This window comes from Leptinotarsa decemlineata, unplaced genomic scaffold (genome assembly GCF_025532065.1).
Source record: "Leptinotarsa decemlineata unplaced genomic scaffold, Ldec_3_MD MMD2_tig00001393_RagTag_RagTag, whole genome shotgun sequence".
NCBI classification, from domain to species: domain Eukaryota; kingdom Metazoa; phylum Arthropoda; class Insecta; order Coleoptera; family Chrysomelidae; genus Leptinotarsa; species Leptinotarsa decemlineata.
The window spans coordinates 10,411,562-10,431,141 of record NW_027412562.1 but is presented as its reverse complement, the minus strand read 5'-3'; the positions used below and the strand labels follow the sequence as shown (position 1 = coordinate 10,431,141).

Genomic DNA, 19,580 nt, shown 5'->3' with positions numbered 1-19,580 from the left:
CGAACATGTAGACCAGACCGTTAAAAGACTCAGTAAATTATCTAATAAATTTTACCAACTCAGAAATATCAATAATTAAAAGCTACTAACAATGATATAGAACTCATTCTGCGAGTGAGTTCTATATCATTGTTAGTAGCTCACTCGCAGAATGAGTTCTGAGTTATTGCATTATAATATGGGGTAGCGTCAGCAAAAGCCTGTTACATAATCTAGAGGTAATGCAAAATACTATCCTGAAAATCATTTTCAATCGTAAAAAAAGATACTCCACTGTAGCACTTTACAAAGAATCAGACTTATTTGATGTGAGAAAATTATACACTTAACACTGCACATTATGGATGCATAATAACCATACCTCCAATATAAATCAAAATTATGAAACCCGAACCAAACTTCATCAAAAAACGAATATCCCTCGCTGTGGATTAACTTGCACTCAGAGATTTATATCATACTCTGGCCCAAAACTAATAAACCTAGTTCCTTCAGACATTAGAGCAATCTCCACTAAATACGAATTCAAGTCAAAACTGAAAGAACATGTGAATCAAAACTATGACATATTGAAATCTGGATTCATGATGAACTGGATTCATAATCGAAGTTCTCTCTAGGCTATGAATATAAACTACATCCTATTGTAGGTAATATCTTGAATTAGTAGAACAATCCAACGTCACCTTCTCTTCGAATATTACCTACTCTCTTCCCACCAGTTTTCCTTCCTTCCAACTATTTGTATCAGTTGTATTTACGTTGTGAGTATGAATGTTTGCTTCATCATGCGACAATGATACATTATTTATATGTATATGTGTATATGCATGTATATTCAAAATTACTTATTTTTCATTCATTGTTATACTATTATATATATCGATCGAATATAAAAAAAATATAAACAAAAATAACTCATAATTTTTGAACAAATTGTCTTATGGGGGTTATATCTTTTTTCTGGTCATTTTACCGCTTGAGTTATTACTGTTATTATTCTAATTTATCAGATATAGTCATCGTCCGTTCTGCGCTTGCTGCATCCCAATCCTATGATACTGTGACTATCGTAACGGAGGACATTGAAATTCTTGTCTTTCTCATGAAATTAGGGAGGAAGCAGCTCAAAGTATTTTTTCAAACTTTCAAAAGGGCGTACGTCTGATCAATTAAATTATACTTCGTGTTTTATATATGTCGACATCATTGCAGAGAATGTGCTGCTTCTCCATGTTTTTTCAAGATGCGACACAACATCAGCAATTTGATCAAAATTTAACAGAAACATCCTGAGTTAGCTAGCGAAACAGCATTATTTATCAGTGAGAAAGTCGAGCCATCTTTGCTCACTGTCGGTGGCGAACGTTTTATCGTTTTTTTATATGGCGGAAATAAAGATGATCTTCTGGTCAGCATGAGATACAAACGATTCGCCAAAACAGTAACATAAATACATTCAACTTATCATCGCTTCCTCCAACACAAGATGCAGCCCTTAGAGGGGTTTCTCAAATGACTTGCGGAAAAACCAAGAAATTCATAACTTGCGCCAAATTTCGACATTAAAAATATAATGCGTTTGGGAATATTTGCCTGTCGTGATTTGTGCTCTTTAGTGATTTTTTGTTATAGTAAACACCATTACAAGGTATATCCAACAGGTTATAATGATAGTGATTTGTTGAACAAAAATCTTGGTGTAGTAGGAGGGTTTCTCGTGATAGTGGAATGTGCAGTACCAGAATAGTAGTGCATTCCTGTTGATCATTTCATCAATGAAAGGTTATCTGTAGTGAACTAAGTGGATTAGCCACTTACTGGTGACATTTGTTAGGAACCTTTTTAACAAGCTACTCAAGAGAATCGCCCCCCCCCCGCTGCAGGGAGATCGTCGATAAAAATCATTTGAGTTGTTCTTCTGAGAAAAGAGATTGTTTTAATAAAATTTAAAACACTGTAGAAATTTTTTACCGTTCCGAGCGATCTAGAATCCAATAAAAATATTTCTGATGGTGATCTATTCATGATGGTGATCTATGAATTCTATAAATACTAATGCCTGAAATTCTTTAAAAATTATACCATTTTCAATATCCTGTAATTGAATAGCGCAAGGATCTAGATGTAGAATTCAGATTTGTCAACACTGGACAGATCTTACCTGCCCAGCTTAGTAAAGAATCGAAGAATACTGATTAATGAAGACGAATCTTTGCATTTGAGGTGATCGGGAAGAAAGTATTGTTAGAGAACCACACTGTTCGACAGTTTTCAGGTTCGTATCAGGTAATACTTGTGCCTTTATGAAATTTGGCATTTTCAATACTTTTATCTGTCTTCAATAAGTACATCATCTCTTAATTTTTCATTTTTGCACGGCGCGGCGGTGAAGAATGATTCCGGTAAACTGAAACTATTTTAATAAATTAGCCCTATTCATTTTACTTCTCTCTCTCTCTATTTTTTTCTTAGCTCTCACAGTGTTGACTGAAATTTTCATGAAAATTGCCCTCTTTTTAAATTTCGGGTTTTATACATTGCTTTGTAATATAGTAAATTGGTTTTTCATAATATCTCCTACAATTTTTTAATTCTCATGTAGAAGAGGGATGAAACTGATGAATACAATTAAGCCCAAACTCATTATTTATTATATAACTGCAATTTACATCAGAAATCACGAAGTCTCTAAATTCAAAGGTGAAAGATCCAGGCATGTGCATGAATGTACCTCATTGGCTAACTCATTTACGGTATTTTTTACGTGCAATCATTCTAGTAAAACGCAATTAAAGACACATTTCACAGCTTTTTGCGTGTAAAGATGAAACCAATCGCCTCGTGTAAACAAGAAATATTCAATGTTAGTGATAATGATGTTATGTGCACTGAAATCATTATCACTATTGAAGAAATTGTAGATAAGTTCAGCATAACCGTACTGGTAAAAAATTGCGAAACTTTGCTAGTAAAACTCAGCTTCAATAAAGAGTCTTGTGTCCATTACTTGTTGAAAGTTTGTTTGAAGTCATGCTTGAAATTGATTGCTACACATGAATTAAAGAATTAAAGTGGTAAGCTTAAAATTACCCAATTAACAAGTTTCCCCTTTCATTACTATATGTTAACTTCCACATAAACAGCTTTTTCTTCACAGTGATTAAGAATGTGATTTCCATTAAATTCAGAGAACTGGTCGATAACAAAAATATTTCAGAATGGTCGATGTTAAATTATATTTGCTTTCAGATTGCCTCTTTTGAAATAGAGTATTCATCCCTAAATATAAAAAAAAAGATTCGTAATAAAATTTTCAATGAATAAGGAATTTACTTATTTTTTTTAATTAAAAAATATCATGAATTTGGAATTGAAAAGGAAAAACTTCTCTGAGAGATCAGTTATTTTCGGGAAAACGCCTTTTGGCTTTCTGCTTCTTCATGTGGGAAATTTCTAAAGAAAGGAAGGTAAAAATAACTCAATAAAATTATTCATAAAGACATATAAGATATGTAGTGCATACACGGAAATTCCTTTCAGACACATGAAAAGAAAAAGTCCTTTCGAAAGGACCTCTTGCCTCCCTTTACCGTGTACGGTTTTCCATACACGGCGGAAATCTTGTTCTGGCAAATGCAGAAGCCTGCCATTTTTGATTCTTTGGGTTTACCCAGGTCACATTATTCTTCGACCCAGTGATCCTACCTCGCGGTGTGGATAGTGGTTATTGGTTATACATGCCGTCGCGTTCTCCGTTATGTGAAGCTCGGGAAGAAGGCCCTACTAGACAACCTTTTCAATAAATGATAATGATGATAATCGAAGATTGTGGACTTCTACGACCGGATGTAACTGTGCCGAAACAATTTTCTAGATGAATTGGCCGGGGTTTGCAGGTTTTCATGCCGGACGTTTCGTGTTTCGTCTACAACTGCTGATTACCTCGCATACTACGTGGTCCTCAATAGCAAGCAATTTGGATGAGACTCGACTTATCTTCCGTTAGACGATGTGCAGGTACATTACCTGAAGTTTTCTAAAAATACCCGCCCACAATTGTTAAGTTTGGGCTTCTCATTCGTTGTCGACAGAGTAACGACCAACATTTTTCGGTTGGAAGAGTTTATGGTGTGGTACATTCGAGGGGTCATATTATTTTGGTATATATTCAACATCATTCTTTTCTAACTATTCCCGATAGTGCTGTTTCGACCCGCGCTAGGTCTCATCAGCAGTGCTGCCTGGTGTTAGATCACGAATGCGTTGTTCTCAGGCTCTAGTTTCTCTGCAGAGAAAAACAGGGGACAAATCTCGTCAGTGTCGAAGCATGGCAATTGACTGCCTTATCCGAAGTAGACTTATTCATGGTTATTGGATATTTCAATGAGAATTAGAACCTATAATTATAAATATAAATATTGTGTAGTTTTTATGTGGATTCCCTGATACAAAATGTACAAGGTTAACATTTGATTGTTATCCTTGTATAGCTCTTTGCTGTTGCCTTTAAAAATTGAAGGTCTAAATTTGACGCTTTGTAAATGAGTGCGATTTTTCTGACAATCGAAAATGTGTGGCAATACACGGTGTTTTAGTCTCATCACGCACTTTTTCGTAACTTTCAGACATAAAATCGAAATATTCCGGTGGCTGAAATCAAATAATATTGCAATGAATTACATAGATAGGCATTATTATTATTATACTGAGGTGGGTTTGCTGGCCAGGCATTTTTCTTGAAGCTCCAACCTATACCAAAAGACAAGCCAATGGCCACTTTTCAAACTATTAGGTGAGTATTCATTGAGTTCAAGAATCATGTATCCTGAGCAGGCATACTTTTAAATTTCATCATACGTTTCATAACATAAATATATTTCTGGGGAAAATGAATGAAAAACACCAAATCATAATTATATAGGTACTCGTATTCTTGACACATTAAATTGAATGAAATTATATTTTTGGCTGTTCCTGAATTTTCAATAATTGTTCCAGAGGTCTTACTATCAAATTCAAATTTTTTGCAGCGAAGCCAACTGAAAGTCAAGCGATATATTGAGTTTCTGTTTTTGATCATGAGGTATGTTTAGGTAATGCATGAAGTTTTGTCCACCTTGTTTCATTTAACAAACTACTTTCTTCGCGTAGCTATTTGCCAGATTTTGGGAACATTTTTGGAAACATTTACAATCAAGTTGGTATATTTCGTGTAGAATTAGTAAACCCAATTACTTTTTAATCCTCATACTTCCACAACTCAGTCAAGCAAATACAAAGAACCAAAGCCTATTTGAATCTTCACACTGGTTACACAAAAACGTCTGAAACAACTAGCGATTCCTGGCTCCGCATTCCGTATATCTTGTGACGTCACACAAAGCCACGCCCCCTTTTCCTCCTTTCGCTGCATCGAATGCTCTGACACTGTTTTTCGATTAACACATAAAAATTGAAAAAACTGAAATTGAATTGAAAAATGTGAAAATGAGTCTATTACCAATATTATCTGTACTACTGAAGTTTCATGAAAAAATTTAACCAGGTGTTTTGCATGCTTTTCTGATAAGAACAAAAAAGGTCCTATAAACTTTTTTGTTACTTGAATTTTTCAATTTTTCTCGAAAACAATAGCAGATCGCTATGGAGATTATGGGATATGTAACCGGTTGAAATTTCAAGTGGTTGTCATGCTGTTATCGATAGGCAAACATACTGATGGATGAACAGACAGGCACAGATTTTTTCAAAATGGGTCTTTCATGGGTCGTAGTGTAAAAAATGATTTGCAAGGTGATCTGTCCTAATTACTAATTACATCGAGCGGTAATTTGCGGCGCCGACGAGTTTCTCCGAATAATCAGAAATTAGAAAGGCTAGGCTACCAAAGAGTTTTACAGCGATTGAACGCTTCTTCCCGACAGCGATGAAATTGGCAGCTTTGAAATTAATACTGAGTGTCATTATTCTCTCCGTGTTAGTGTCCTAATCAAATTCAACCAATGTAATTAAACATTGAAATATGATTGTCACAACATATTGAAGCTTTGTTGTTTAAATGCTTCAACATGAAATTTACAGGTTTAATTTGATATTATCACTATAATAATAATAATAAGCATCCTACACCATCTGGATGCCGGAGAGACGTATACTTACTTCGGAGTGGAACAACGCCATAAGAGGCAACAGCAGTGAATAATTCTCTCCGCGGCAAGTATCAGCACAAACTTCGACAGATCTGGTCATCGGAACTGTCGGGGAAGAACAAAGTTGCTGCAACAAATATGCTTGCCGTTTCAATCTTACTCTACTCGTTTGGAGTAGTGAAATGGACTCGGGAGGAGCTGTTTCAACTCGACGTAAATACCCGAAAAATGATGCATCTCTATAGGAGTTTGCATCCCAAATCGTGCGTTCCACGGTTGTACTTCCCCCGACAACAGGGAGGCCGTGCACTTTTGAGTTTGGAGAATGGTACTGGACAGAATGGTACTGGATACAGCCTGTAAAGTCGTCAGGAGTTCGGATCCCCCTCTCTGCATGGTCCGTGACCATGAGAGAGCAGCATTTCTCTTTAGGGCAGCTGCCCGAGCAGCTGATGAACTCGGTATATTTTTCGATACTGAACGAGGTGACCACAACTCTGTCACCGAGTTAGAACCTGTTCAGCAAAAACTTAGATAAAAGCCGCAGAGATCACCTTACTTCTACGTAAACACACGGGTAAGCCAATGCATGGGGTCTTCTTCAATAACATTGGAGACCTTGGCTTATCAAAGCGCCTGACCTTCGCTTTTCTCAGGTCGAGTGGGCTGAAGTCGGAAACTGAGGGGTTCAACATGGCTTGCTAGGATGGTGTCTTCAACACCTTAGTCTACCGCAGTCGCGTGATGGGTATAGAGGTTTCTGATAACCTGCAGGGCCTGCCGCGAGGCGCCCGAGACCCTAAAGCACTTGCTATCAGCATGCCCAGCAAATGCGGTCTCGGCCTATATCCATCGACATAACGCGGCCCTAAGAGTGCTATATTACCATCTACGGCACTCATACGGTATTGACGAGACACCGGTGTTGCCCTACGCTCCGGGAGATATTGAATCCGTTGTGGGGAACGACAAGTGTCGAATTTATTGGAACTGTTCGTTCCCTACCCTCAGGCTCATACAAGCTAATAAGCCTGATGTAGTCCTTCTCGACAACCAGAGCAAAACGTGGAGTTTTCAGCTCCTGGCGAGACGAATATAGTCAGAAAAGAGGAGGAAAAACGGATAAAATATCGAGATTTTCTCTTCGAACTCCGCAGACTCTATCCAGATCACTCTGTCAAGATGATTGTTCTGATTATTGGAGTCCTTGGAGGAATGATGCCCTCTCTACTCTCGAATCTTAAAATCATACCGGCTTGCCGCACTAAGGCAGAAATCTTAGCCGTACAGATGCAGAAGGCTGTCATTCTTGGCTCACTGCGTTTGCTCAGGGCACATGATTCTCGGACCCAATGATCACTTACCCCACGGTGTGGGGAGTGGTCATTGGTTGATAATGCTGGCGCGCCCTCCCGAATGTATCGGGGCTTCTGGGAATAGGGCCTGATCAGCGCACACTACGGTGAAAAATAATAATAATAACTTTATTCATTCATTCGAAAGGTTTCACAAAACATAACAATAATAATAATAGTTGAATAGAGAAAAATTACGACAAGTGCAAAAGCACTTGCTTCGTATAACAGGAACACCATTTTAAAAATTTATTAAAACACAGATATAATATATAGATATAAAGTTAAACCTATAACATCAATGATAGTGGAAAGGATATATAAGAAATCAAGATATAACTATTGTTAGTGGCAATATCAGTTACACAACGTAAAATACAATGTACTAAATATAAGTAAAACTTTAAAATAAATGGAAAGAATTATACATACCTAATATACCAGTAAAAGAAAATGGCACAATCATTGGAACATAAAATATTTAATATAGATAAAACGATGTAGGGTGTGGTTTCCTAATTGAAATGATAGTACCTAATCATGTACATTGAATTCAAGTATTTTTTATGTCAACAAAATCGGAAACTACTATTCTAGGTTGAGGAAAAATGAATAGTCTTGATTTTTTTAAACATATGTAGATTTCTAATTTCGAAAAAAAATCAAGAGTTGAAATAGTTTTACTCAACAAAAAATTAAAGTCGAATCTCCTCAGGCATAGAATTATGCAGTTTCGGAGCCAGGTAAGTATTAGAGTTTTGGAAAATTGATTTTTGTGTCTGGGGAATAACATGATCATTTTTTCTGCGGGTGTTGTACAATTGAGCCGGTAGAGCGAAATTCAGGAACCTGTTTTGGAGCACCTCTTGAGGGCGAAGGTGCGTATGGTAGGTTCCTCCCCAACAAGCAATATTATAACAGTGACTACTCTACTGAGATAACACAAATGAATATGAAAATCAAATAAAAGTTACCAATACAATAAACAGATACAAGGACCGAAATGGAAAACGAATTGTCATATTTATCCATTTATTAATCAATCAATACAAACCTGGCGCTTCAATTACATGAATAAATGAGTAATTAAATTATCCGAGATAATAAATTACTGTTTCAGGAGAACTTTCTTTCATTTTGTGTCTGAAAGTTACTTCTTTGCATGATCTACATATCCATGTATAGAGTTACTTATTTTAAAATTGATTACTTCCTTCCTTTCTTTGGAAGATTCCCTCATCCTTGTTTTTTGTATCGAAATGGAGTAGTAGAAAGCCAAAAACTTTCTTTCCCAATAATAAATTACTTTGTAAAATTAAATTTACAAAATTTACAATATTTAGAAAATGTAGACACCTAAAAATAAATATACCTACATATAACTATATTCTACAATATGTGGTTTGTAGGAGGACTGACACACCTTTGAAAATTTTTTATATATTATATAGAGATAGAGATTAAATGACTCAAAATTGTTTTGCAGAAGACTCTGATAGGAACTGTCCAATCCATCAGTATATTAAGTTGATTTGCAAGTCGAAACATGTTCACCGTAGGTGATCAAGAAATGTTAAATCATGGAGGAATAATAAATATCGGAACCGGGCGCAATATTCTAGGTGGCACGCTAAATATAATCAAAGACAAAAGTTAAGGAAAATTTATTCTATTATTGATAATATTATATAAAAATACCAAAACTGAGAATTGTCTATTTTCAAGAGATAATATCTCAAATTCATTCCTAAGAGTTGTGGATCTTGTTGTCTTGTAGTTAGGATATACGTGATGTTTTTTAAAGTATAGTAGTCTCAAAAATTTATTTTTAATTTTTTTATTCTATTCAAACTGCTTTGGGATTCCCTGAACCGAATCAAAGAGCCAAACTCTAACCTGTTCCTAACCAAGCAATAGTACAGAAGTTTGAGCGTGTTGATATTGTTAAAAGTATACGATTGTCTTATTACACAACCTAACATTTTATTGGCTGACTTCACTATGTTCTCAATGTGTTTGTTGAATGAGAATGTGCTATTATAAGTAATACCTGAATCTTTGATTTCAGTGCAGCGTTTCAAGCTTTGACCCCCCCGATAAATAATTGAAAATACATGGTTGCTTGAACTTAGATTGAAATACAATTTTTTTTATTTATTCAATTTATTTAAATACCCTATCAATGCCCTTCTGTAACATAACACAATCTCTAACTGTTTCTATCTTTTTTTATATTTTGAAGTCATCTGCGAATATAAGACCTTCTGATGAAAGATTTCAATAATGGAATCCTATTGAGAATTTTTCTGGAAATAATCTGCACGAATACCACTCAACTTAAAAAATTTGTCAGATAAATAATGTTTTTAAACTAAAATTTTGTTATTTTTGAATAATACTAATTAAGCAACTATGCTATGGTTGAAAAATACGAAATTAGTCAATTACGTACTTTGTTCATATATTCAAACATTCTGTCTTTAATAATGATTATACTCTCAAACAAGTGTTCTTGTTGAAATATCTCATTATTCAGATAATTAATTTGATTCAAATTGTGAATTGATATTTCATTCTTATATCGATGCGTTCAGCTGAGAATTTTTCAGGAAATTGATGGATGTATCCGTTACTACGTGGTAGGAAATCATAATGAAAAGAGAAATGAAACTTTCTATGTTTTTTACCACTTGTATTTGTAATGAACGTTACTGCAGTTTTGTCCTATACGAACATTTTCAAACTTATACAATAAACTAACAATGATTCATTACATTAGCAATTATAAACCACCCCTGTAAGTACTAATAGAGGTACTTGGCTTGTTTGAGTACCGGAATTTACAGTTCACAATGCGGATCTGCCAATTTAAAAACCGGCGAGTAAACTAAATCAATTTGATCATTTAACAGTACCTATAGAACTACTACAGTACCTACAGGGGTGGTATATAATTGCTAATGTAATGAATCATAGTTAGTTTATTGTATAAGTTTGAAAATGTCCGTATAGGACGAAACTGCACTAACGTTAGTTACAAATAAAAGTGGTAAATAACATAGAAAGTTTCATTTCTCTTTTCATTAATTTTTCAGGAGATAATCTTCACAAATACCACTCGACCTAAAAAGAATGTCCATTTTTCAAAACTTAAACTTTGTTATTTTTGAGCAATACCAATCGAGTAACCAGCAATAGATAAAACCACTCGTATATACTACGGACTCGTAAATAATAAAGTTTTCGTAAAAAATTGAGAATTCATTGATAATATGTAGAGGTCCTGTGGTATTAGCTTGTTCGAAAGTTTTGTCCGTTTTTATGAGTCTACTTCCAACCGTAATATCTCAGTGAATACTCATTCAATTTAATCTGAATAAGTGCCATTTGAATTAGTGCACTTTTGCCAACGTAAAACAAGTTTACTAATTCCGTCAGCATGCCCAGAATTCGATGAAGTCGACGAAGGCAATTTTTGCCTGGTCCTGATTGGGAAAAGTTCCAAAAGATTGTTGTCGATTGGCGAGAGGTCTGGAGAGTATGGTGGATGAGGCAGAACTTCGACGCTCAATTCGTTTTATTTCTGGACGGTGATTTTTGTGTTGTCATGGATCGGACCTCTTCTGTTGGCTAGTGTTGGCTGTTGCTGACGCAACTTTTGGTACATTTCGTCGATTTCCTCACAATAGGAATCTTTTTTGGTGGGTTTTCGCCTTTGGGAAGTGCCGGGGTGACTCATCGATGTCCAACCACTGTCCTGAACGTTTCATGTTGTCGTGGAGGTTCCACTTTTTATCACACGTGACGATCCGATCCAAAAAATAATCGTTTTGGTTGCGCAAAAGCAAAGAAGAACAGACTTCGAAACGTGACAATTTCTGTCGATCGTTCCAATATGTTTTAAATCATCAAAAACCGCATGAGAGCTGACGCCCAGTTCTTCCGCAATCCCAAGCAACATTTGTGATGGGTCAGTCCTCACCACGGTCCTCAAATCCTCGTCCTGGATTATTGTAGGTTGACCACTTTTAGGTTAAAATCTCCGGAACAGAATTGATAATGAAAAAGCGAATAATAACTAGTTTTTAATATATCGAAGCTGGTAATATTTTGAAGTTGTCGAGAAACATAAATAGTGCTGGATAACTTGCTCCTAAGCTGATTTGTATGTTGATGCCAAGATGAGGTATTGTCAAGTGTTATGCCAAGCAATTTCACGCTATCATTTGAGGGGCCTACAGTGGAGAATTGAAGACGTTGTGTCTTATTGGTATTTAATTTCAAATTATTTGTTAGAAACCAAGTATTAGCTTTATTTTCAATGTCTTCCGATATTTCTGTTAGTTTGTTGATACTATTTCCACTGTAGATTAAGGTGGTATCATCAGCATAGAGCATTGTTTCATAAAAATGCCATAAAAATGCAGAAATCATTTACGTAGATGATAAAAAGTAAGGGCCCAAGGATAGATCCTTGAGGGACTCCATGTACTACAGGTTTGAAGCTAGAATTGGTATTATTGCAAGAAACAGATTGATATCTATTTGTGAGGTACGATTTGATAAGTGTTAACGAAACTCCTCTCACCCCATAATATTGTAATTTTTCAAGTAACAGCGTGTGTGACACGCAGTCAAAAGCCTTGGATAAATCAAAAAGTGTAATGGCAGTATGCAGTCCATCTTCAAGGCCATCAGTGACATATCCAACTATATCTAAAACAGCTTGCGAGGTGGATCTTTCTTTGCGGAAACCATATTGGGAGTTTGAGAAAAAATTATTTGTTTCAAAATAGGAATATAGGCGTCTTTTTAAAATTATTTCAACAATTTTACTAAAAACTGAGATAATGGAAATAGGACGGAAATTATCCAAGGAAGAAATAAATCCTTTTTTAAATATTGGGATCACTTTGGAGAACTTAAAAGAATCCGGAAATATGCGTTTCAAAAATCAGATTTACTAATATGGTTAACGGATATAATATGATGTCGTCGAGTGTTTCCTTGATAATAGAACCTTTTAAATCTTGGGCATCTAGGCAGTTTGAATCTTTTAGAGGTTTTACCGCTTCTTTGATTTCGAGCTCGGTAACGGGCTTTTCAAAAAACTATGTATCATGCCTGTACCAACGTACATGTTTCATGTTTTACTAGAAATCCACAGAAATGCGAGTACCTTACCTAAACGTTCTAATATTCATCAGTACCGTACGAGAAACGCTGAAAAGATCTGTACAAATCGATATCGCCTAGCTAAATCACAAAAAAAATCTTTGGATTACAACTACTATTGGAGGGGTGCTTTTACTCTGTCTCTGATTACCTGGGGTATTTTAAAAATCGCTCCTAAGTCTCAACATACAAGCAACATACTCATCTGACTACCGTAAATATGCTATATCATGTTGTTCTTTCATGTTTTTAATGTTAATCTTTATGTTGCTCTACTTTTTATCTTAAATTGTATTTTATACTCAACCGATCTGAAATTACTTTTGCTGTGCGTAAGCATATGTAACAAATTTGTCATGACTTGCTACAAACATGTAAAGTGTAATGTGGTTAAATAAACTTCTATTCTATTCTATTCTATTCTATTCTATTCTATTCTATTCTATTCTATTCTATTCTATTCTATTCTATTCTATTCTATTCTATTCTATTCTATTCTATTCTATTCTATTCTATTCTATTCTATTATATTCTATTCTATTCTATTCTATTCTATTCTATTCTATTCTATTCTATTCTATTCTATTCTATTCTATTCTATTCTATTCTATTCTATTCTATTCTATTCTATTCTATTCTATTCTATTCTATTCTATTCTATTCTATTCTATTCTATTCTATTCTATTCTATTCTATTCTATTCTATTCTATTCTATTCTATTCTATTCTATTCTATTCTATTCTATTCTATTCTATTCTATTCTATTCTATTCTATTCTATTCTATTCTATTCTATTCTATTCTATTCTATTCTATTCTATTCTATTCTATTCTATTCTATTCTATTCTATTCTATTCTATTCTATTCTATTCTATTCTATTCTATTCTATTCTATTCTATTCTATTCTATTCTATTCTATTCTATTCTATTCTATTCTATTCTATTCTATTCTATTCTATTCTATTCTATTCTATTCTATTCTATTCTATTCTATTCTATTCTATTCTATTCTATTCTATTCTATTCTATTCTATTCTATTCTATTCTATTCTATTCTATTCTATTCTATTCTATTCTATTCTATTCTATTCTATTCTATTCTATTCTATTCTATTCTATTCTATTCTATTCTATTCTATTCTATTCTATTCTATTCTATTCTATTCTATTCTATTCTATTCTATTCTATTCTATTCTATTCTATTCTATTCTATTCTATTCTATTCTATTCAAGTCTTCATGTGGAAACGGAGGAACTCAGCTTTTGATAAAAACGGCAAGAATCATAAAATGGCTATCCAGAGGAACTCATGAATCATAAAGTGTCCATCCGGAGGAACTCATAATTTGAATTCCGGTTCTGCATATCGCCTCTCCTACCCGAAGAGATCTCACATGGCACACGGCAGGTAGCCTCTCGTCTGCTCACTCACCTGAAGACTGTTCTGAACGTCTTCAGCGACCGGTGGATCTTCACCAAACGCAAAATCGAGCGTGCCGCGAAATCGTGAGACTGCGATTATTTTATTGCCGATTAATTTCGTTTACTTTTTTGTTCTGCATTCGTTTACGCAAGTTTGATGAACTGTGAAGACAATCGAAAGTGTCGATGGTTTACGTTGTTTTGCTCTCGTTTCGTCGCCAGTTTGGATTTTGATTCCTCGTTGGTTAATCAGGTCAGTTTTCGATTTTGTTTGTTTACGGTTGATTTGTTACGATTTGATTTTTTGAAGTTTTTCTATTTCTTGTACTTGATATTTGTTACGATTATTCTCGAGATTTTCTACATCGATGAATACTATTTGCTTTGATGGATTGAAAAAGTTGGAGTGCCGTAATTTTGATCAAGCATCCTTAATTTTTACGCTTTTGCTATTTTTGTCTTACAAATAAATTATCCATGAGTAATGAAATTATTATTTGGAACTGCAGAATGAACCGAGGAGATGTTGCATTAAGATAATTATCTAAACTCCCCTTTCTCCTCTTCAAATTCCGTAAGTCATTGTAATTTTAACTAAAAAAGTAATTTTCTCTATTCTTTTCATTTTTTGGCCAACTATACGGTGAAAAAATGTAAGGATGAAATAAATCAACTGTTGAACTGTCTTTCGGCAACTAGTGGTCATTTCCAACCGTTATTGTAGATTTCTAATTTAGAAAAAAAACAAGAGTTGAAATAGTTTTATTTTTATGTGTTTTACTCAACAAAAAATTAAATGTCACAAGAAATATCAATGACGTAACTGTATTGATCTATAACGTTGGCTAGTGTTCCCGAGTCATCGTTGGACTCAATAATTTGTATAGAATGATAGTCCTTTATTTTTTACTTTTGGTACAATATCTTCTGTAAAGAAAATACATCTTAAACACAAGGGAAGCATAGAACATACTTAAGTAATTAATGCTTGGGTCGTAGTGTTCTATTGTTCCACTTGGATATCTTAATTTACTTTTTATATAGTGCGAGTTCTGAAACATAATAATAATAATATTGTGTAGATGAATTCGAAATTTATCATAAGAATTATTTTATATCAGTTGGGTTGGTTAGGATAATGGGAAAGAGAAAATAAGAAAGAATAAGTAATAAGTGATAGAGGACTGTGTATCAGTTGAAAATATATCTCAGCGTAACTTTTCCTTATGATTTCAGTTGTAGGAATCACATTGCTTTTGTAACAGTCGTATATTGTTTTTTCAACGAGTTTTGGTAATCCTGTATCACATCGCGTCTTGCGTTCATAAGGTTTGTTTTTGACTATTTTACGTACAGTTGAGAAAGGATTTTCAAATCTGATGTTGCTTGTAATAGTTTGTTTCCCTCGAAACCAAACTTGAGATGTAGATTCTTATATACGTACTTTGAAACATACTCTCTGTGTTTCGATATCCAAATGTATCCGAATCTTATTCACTGGTATCTCAGTAAATACTGATGATAATGATGTACACTTAATTCATTTGCTTCGAAAAATATTGAAAATTATGAATTTACATACATTTTATCTGATTAACTTGATGCATTCGAGATAACGAGATTTAACCTTTGAAAATTTCCAGGTCGCATTCAGAATTAGAAAGATGTAGAAGTTGAATTTGGTAGCAACATTTCTGTGAAATGTTTTTATTTTGATCGTCAGAGGTTTCAAGTCTACCTATAATGACATTGGATTTTTTGAAGCATTCAAATATTTTAGGTATTCGGTATAATATATATTTCAAATCACTGCTTATAATTTCAACTCGATTTTTTCAAACCTTTTGAAAGCGATAAGTCCTATTTACTTGAAGTCGATGGTTTCTCGTGTTTAATTCATGTTTTATTAATCATCGATCGTGTGTGTCCGAAAGACTGAAGAAAATAACCGTGGATTATTTATAAATGAATCTCAATGAAATATTTATGAGACGCCGATTGGAATTTTAAAATCCGGTAACTGTATAGAAGATAAAGTCACGCAGCTGATAGTTTTTCCAAGTTCTGCTTTGTTTTTGAGTTGACACCTTTCTAGAGTTCAGATTGGTCACCAGGTCACTGTTATGTATCAGAATTGTCAAGGTTAACGGTCATCTGATTCAATGTGGCTGACAATGCTTTTTGGTGATCCTTGAAAAAATGTTAAGAATGAAAAATGAATTCGATGTAATCACGAAGTGAGCAAAATCTAGTTTTATAATTCGAATGTCAGAATTGAGGAAAACATTGATTATTGTCTAACACATATTCTTTGTTACATTGTAATATTTTTTATAGAAATGTAAGAGGCAAGTCTTCTCAATGACCAATAAATCCAAAATTTTTCAATTATCGAATGTGTTATTTATGTATCAGAAAATATTTCCATGCACAAATTTCTCTAAAATCTGAAACTATCAAAGAAGTGAAAAATTATATTCAGAGTCGATGAAACAATTCACATTTATTTATACTCAGACATAGATGATTTTACATCAACTACATAAAACATTGTTTATGTATGTATGTGTATGCATTCCCGAAGGTATACCCCGTTCCTTATTACTAAATATTGATTGCTCATTATAGGTTGTTGAAACAAAACTGACCTGCTTTATATTTATAAATACAATATCATTTATCCAGTGTTTTAAAGACATTATCATCCACTTCAATACACTACTCTCTTTCTCTCCTACTAATGCTTATGAAATTGAGGATTATATTATGAAAACCACTAAGAAAACACTTCTTTGATTGACGACTTGTTTATTTTGTGAAAATGCATGTTCACTGAGGATACACTATAAAAACACACTTTTGTCTGTCGTGAAAAATAGACAAAAGTGTGTTTTTATAGTGTATCATCAGTGACCAAGAAAGCAGCTGAAGGTGTTGATGAAATTTCTGGAAGACTGCTGAGATATATCAGAGAACATATAAAAGAACCCCCAGTACACTTAATCAATGAAACGTTCGTTACAGGTCAATACCTAATAAATTTGAAAAGTTCAAAATCAGTACCGATATATAAAAATAAAGGATCCAAATATGAGGTTAATAATTCTAGAAACATCTGCCTATAAAGTCAGCTATCAAAAATTCCCCACTTTGCTTTCAATTGTCGCCTCAACAAATTGCTACAACACCATAACTTATTGTTGAACTATCAACACGGATTTGGGCAGAACTCGAGGAGTTGCGAATGATTGGATTATAGCATATTTGAAAGATAGAAAACAGATTGCAGTATTAAATGATAGTAAATCGAAAGAAAAAACAATTAATATGGGTTTTTCACAGGATTCTATAATGGCCCCAGTACTCTTCATCGACTTCATGAATGACATGATTAACTCATCTCCAAGTGCGTAAAATATTATGTATGCCGACTATACCAATTTTCTTATCTCAGAAAAAAATATAAGTGATATGGTACTCAGAGCCAATACTGTAGCAAATGAATTCTATGACTGGTGTACTTACAATGACTATTGGTGAATTTGAAAAAAACGTATGTCATGCATTTTTTAACGAAAAATCTGAATAGGGATTCTAGTTCAATAATAAGAGTAATTCATAACAGCATTGAGCAGATTGATGTTGCTCGCTTTCTGGGAGTTAACCTGATACTAAAATCACATAAATGAAACAACCACCAAGCTGAGTAAAACCTGTTTTCTAATAAAGCAACTGAAGAGACCCTGACTGAGACCCTGAAACTGGAATACTATGGATTGATTCAATCAATACTCAGTTACGGTCTAATGCTCTGGGGTAGCTCAAGCTACCTAAATCAGATATTCGTAATCCAAAAGAAGTCATAAGAAGCATGGTTGGAGTCAAGCCTAATACATCTTGTAAATCCATTTTTCCAAAGATAGGTATTCTCACAGTACATTCACTATATGTACATTCACAAATTTGTTTATTCCAGATTTGTTTAATAGCAAAATTGGTCTTGCAAATCTGAGGATTTTCAAAAACTCCCTGTACAAATATTCAGAATCCAGGGCATTTCACTCCCTCGAGAAATTTATTGAGAAATGAATTAATATGTTGTAGTTAGGTATATTTATGTGTATAAATACTAAATTTACATAATATTTTGTGACGAGTTCAATAAACAATAAGTTATACATTCTGTACTCCTTTTGGTAATAACTTCAGTGACGAATAAAGTTCTATTCTATTCTATTCTATTCCATTCCATTCCTTTCCATTCCATTCTATTCTATTCTATTTCGGAATCGGGTTCATGAAAAAATTTTTGGAAACTAATTTCTAAACATTCTCCTCTCCTGAAAAACTTACAAATCTCAATTTTTTCTGTTGATTTTGAGTGAATCAAATTTTTTTCACCTCACGGCATGTGGCACCTTATGGCATGTGAATGTTCAAGGGGTTTCTGAAATAAAGCAAAGAATAATTATCTGTTGTGAAAAATTATTTATTTATTATCTAGAAAAGTAATAATATTATTAACTTATAACCTTTACTTTTCTGTAATCTACACGATTGCTCTCCTTCAATTGTTTTTAACGTGTTACGGAATGCATTTTCCAATAGTGTCGAAGTTTCAAATGGTTAGATTAATTTAGAAATTTTATTTAGGGCTAGGAGTAGTACCTGCGCAGTAATTATGTTATATATACATAAATAAAAATGAAGATAGATGAATTGTTGACTCTCAACAGAATAAATAAACAGAAAAAAATTGGGAAACCAACCAGTAACGTTCAAAATGAACTCTTTACAAAGATGTCTACATCATGCAAAGAAGTAAAAAGAACTAACTTTCAGAAACAAATGGAAAGAAAAAACCCTCTCGAAACAACTGCTTTTATATGAACACTGAATTGTACAAAAAACACTTTTTCCTATTCAATTCATACTCCAAATGTTCGTTATGGAATTGAATCAGATATCATTCATAGGATTACTACAGAATATGGTACTTGGAATAGGTAATATTTCACTTATATGGAATACTGTCGTCCTCAATGGTGTACATCGATGTTTCGGAATGAGACACTCATTTTATTGTTTCTTCAGCACCACTCTGGATAACATTACAAGATAAAGCACTCAATTCATTCATGAAATTACGATCTTATGTCACGAATGAGTTAAATCTAGTCATGTCATCGATTACAGTACGTAATGACATTCATTCGCTTATTTGATCCCAGCCATAGGTATGTATGATTCAATGTTTATATGAAATTAGATGTTTGTTTCTTTCCTGTAATTCAATGTTTATATGAAAGCAGTTATTTCGAGAAGGCTTCTTCTTCTCGTTTGTGTCTGAAAGTTACTTCTTTGGAAGATTTCCAAACTTTTTTTAATAAAGATGGAGAAGTCGAAAGTCAAAACCTTCCTTTATCAAAAAGTAATGTCTCCTAAAAATATACTCCTTTCAATTCAAACAAGA

At 33.8% G+C, this 19,580-nt stretch overlaps 1 protein-coding gene across 3 annotated transcripts in view; it reads left to right on the top strand.

Moving 5' to 3' along the window:
* Positions 1 to 19,580, top strand: part of f (espin protein forked) — a 279,147-nt gene that overhangs the window by 17,486 nt on the left and 242,081 nt on the right. The window contains exon 1 of one of the 3 annotated variants that reach the window (XM_074175972.1): positions 14,130 to 14,360. The exons of the other annotated variants lie outside the window; for them this stretch is intronic. The gene's annotated coding sequence lies outside the window, so the exon portion shown is untranslated. Of the gene's footprint in view, positions 1 to 14,129; positions 14,361 to 19,580 lie in introns of those variants that run through there. 3 annotated transcript variants of the gene reach the window in all.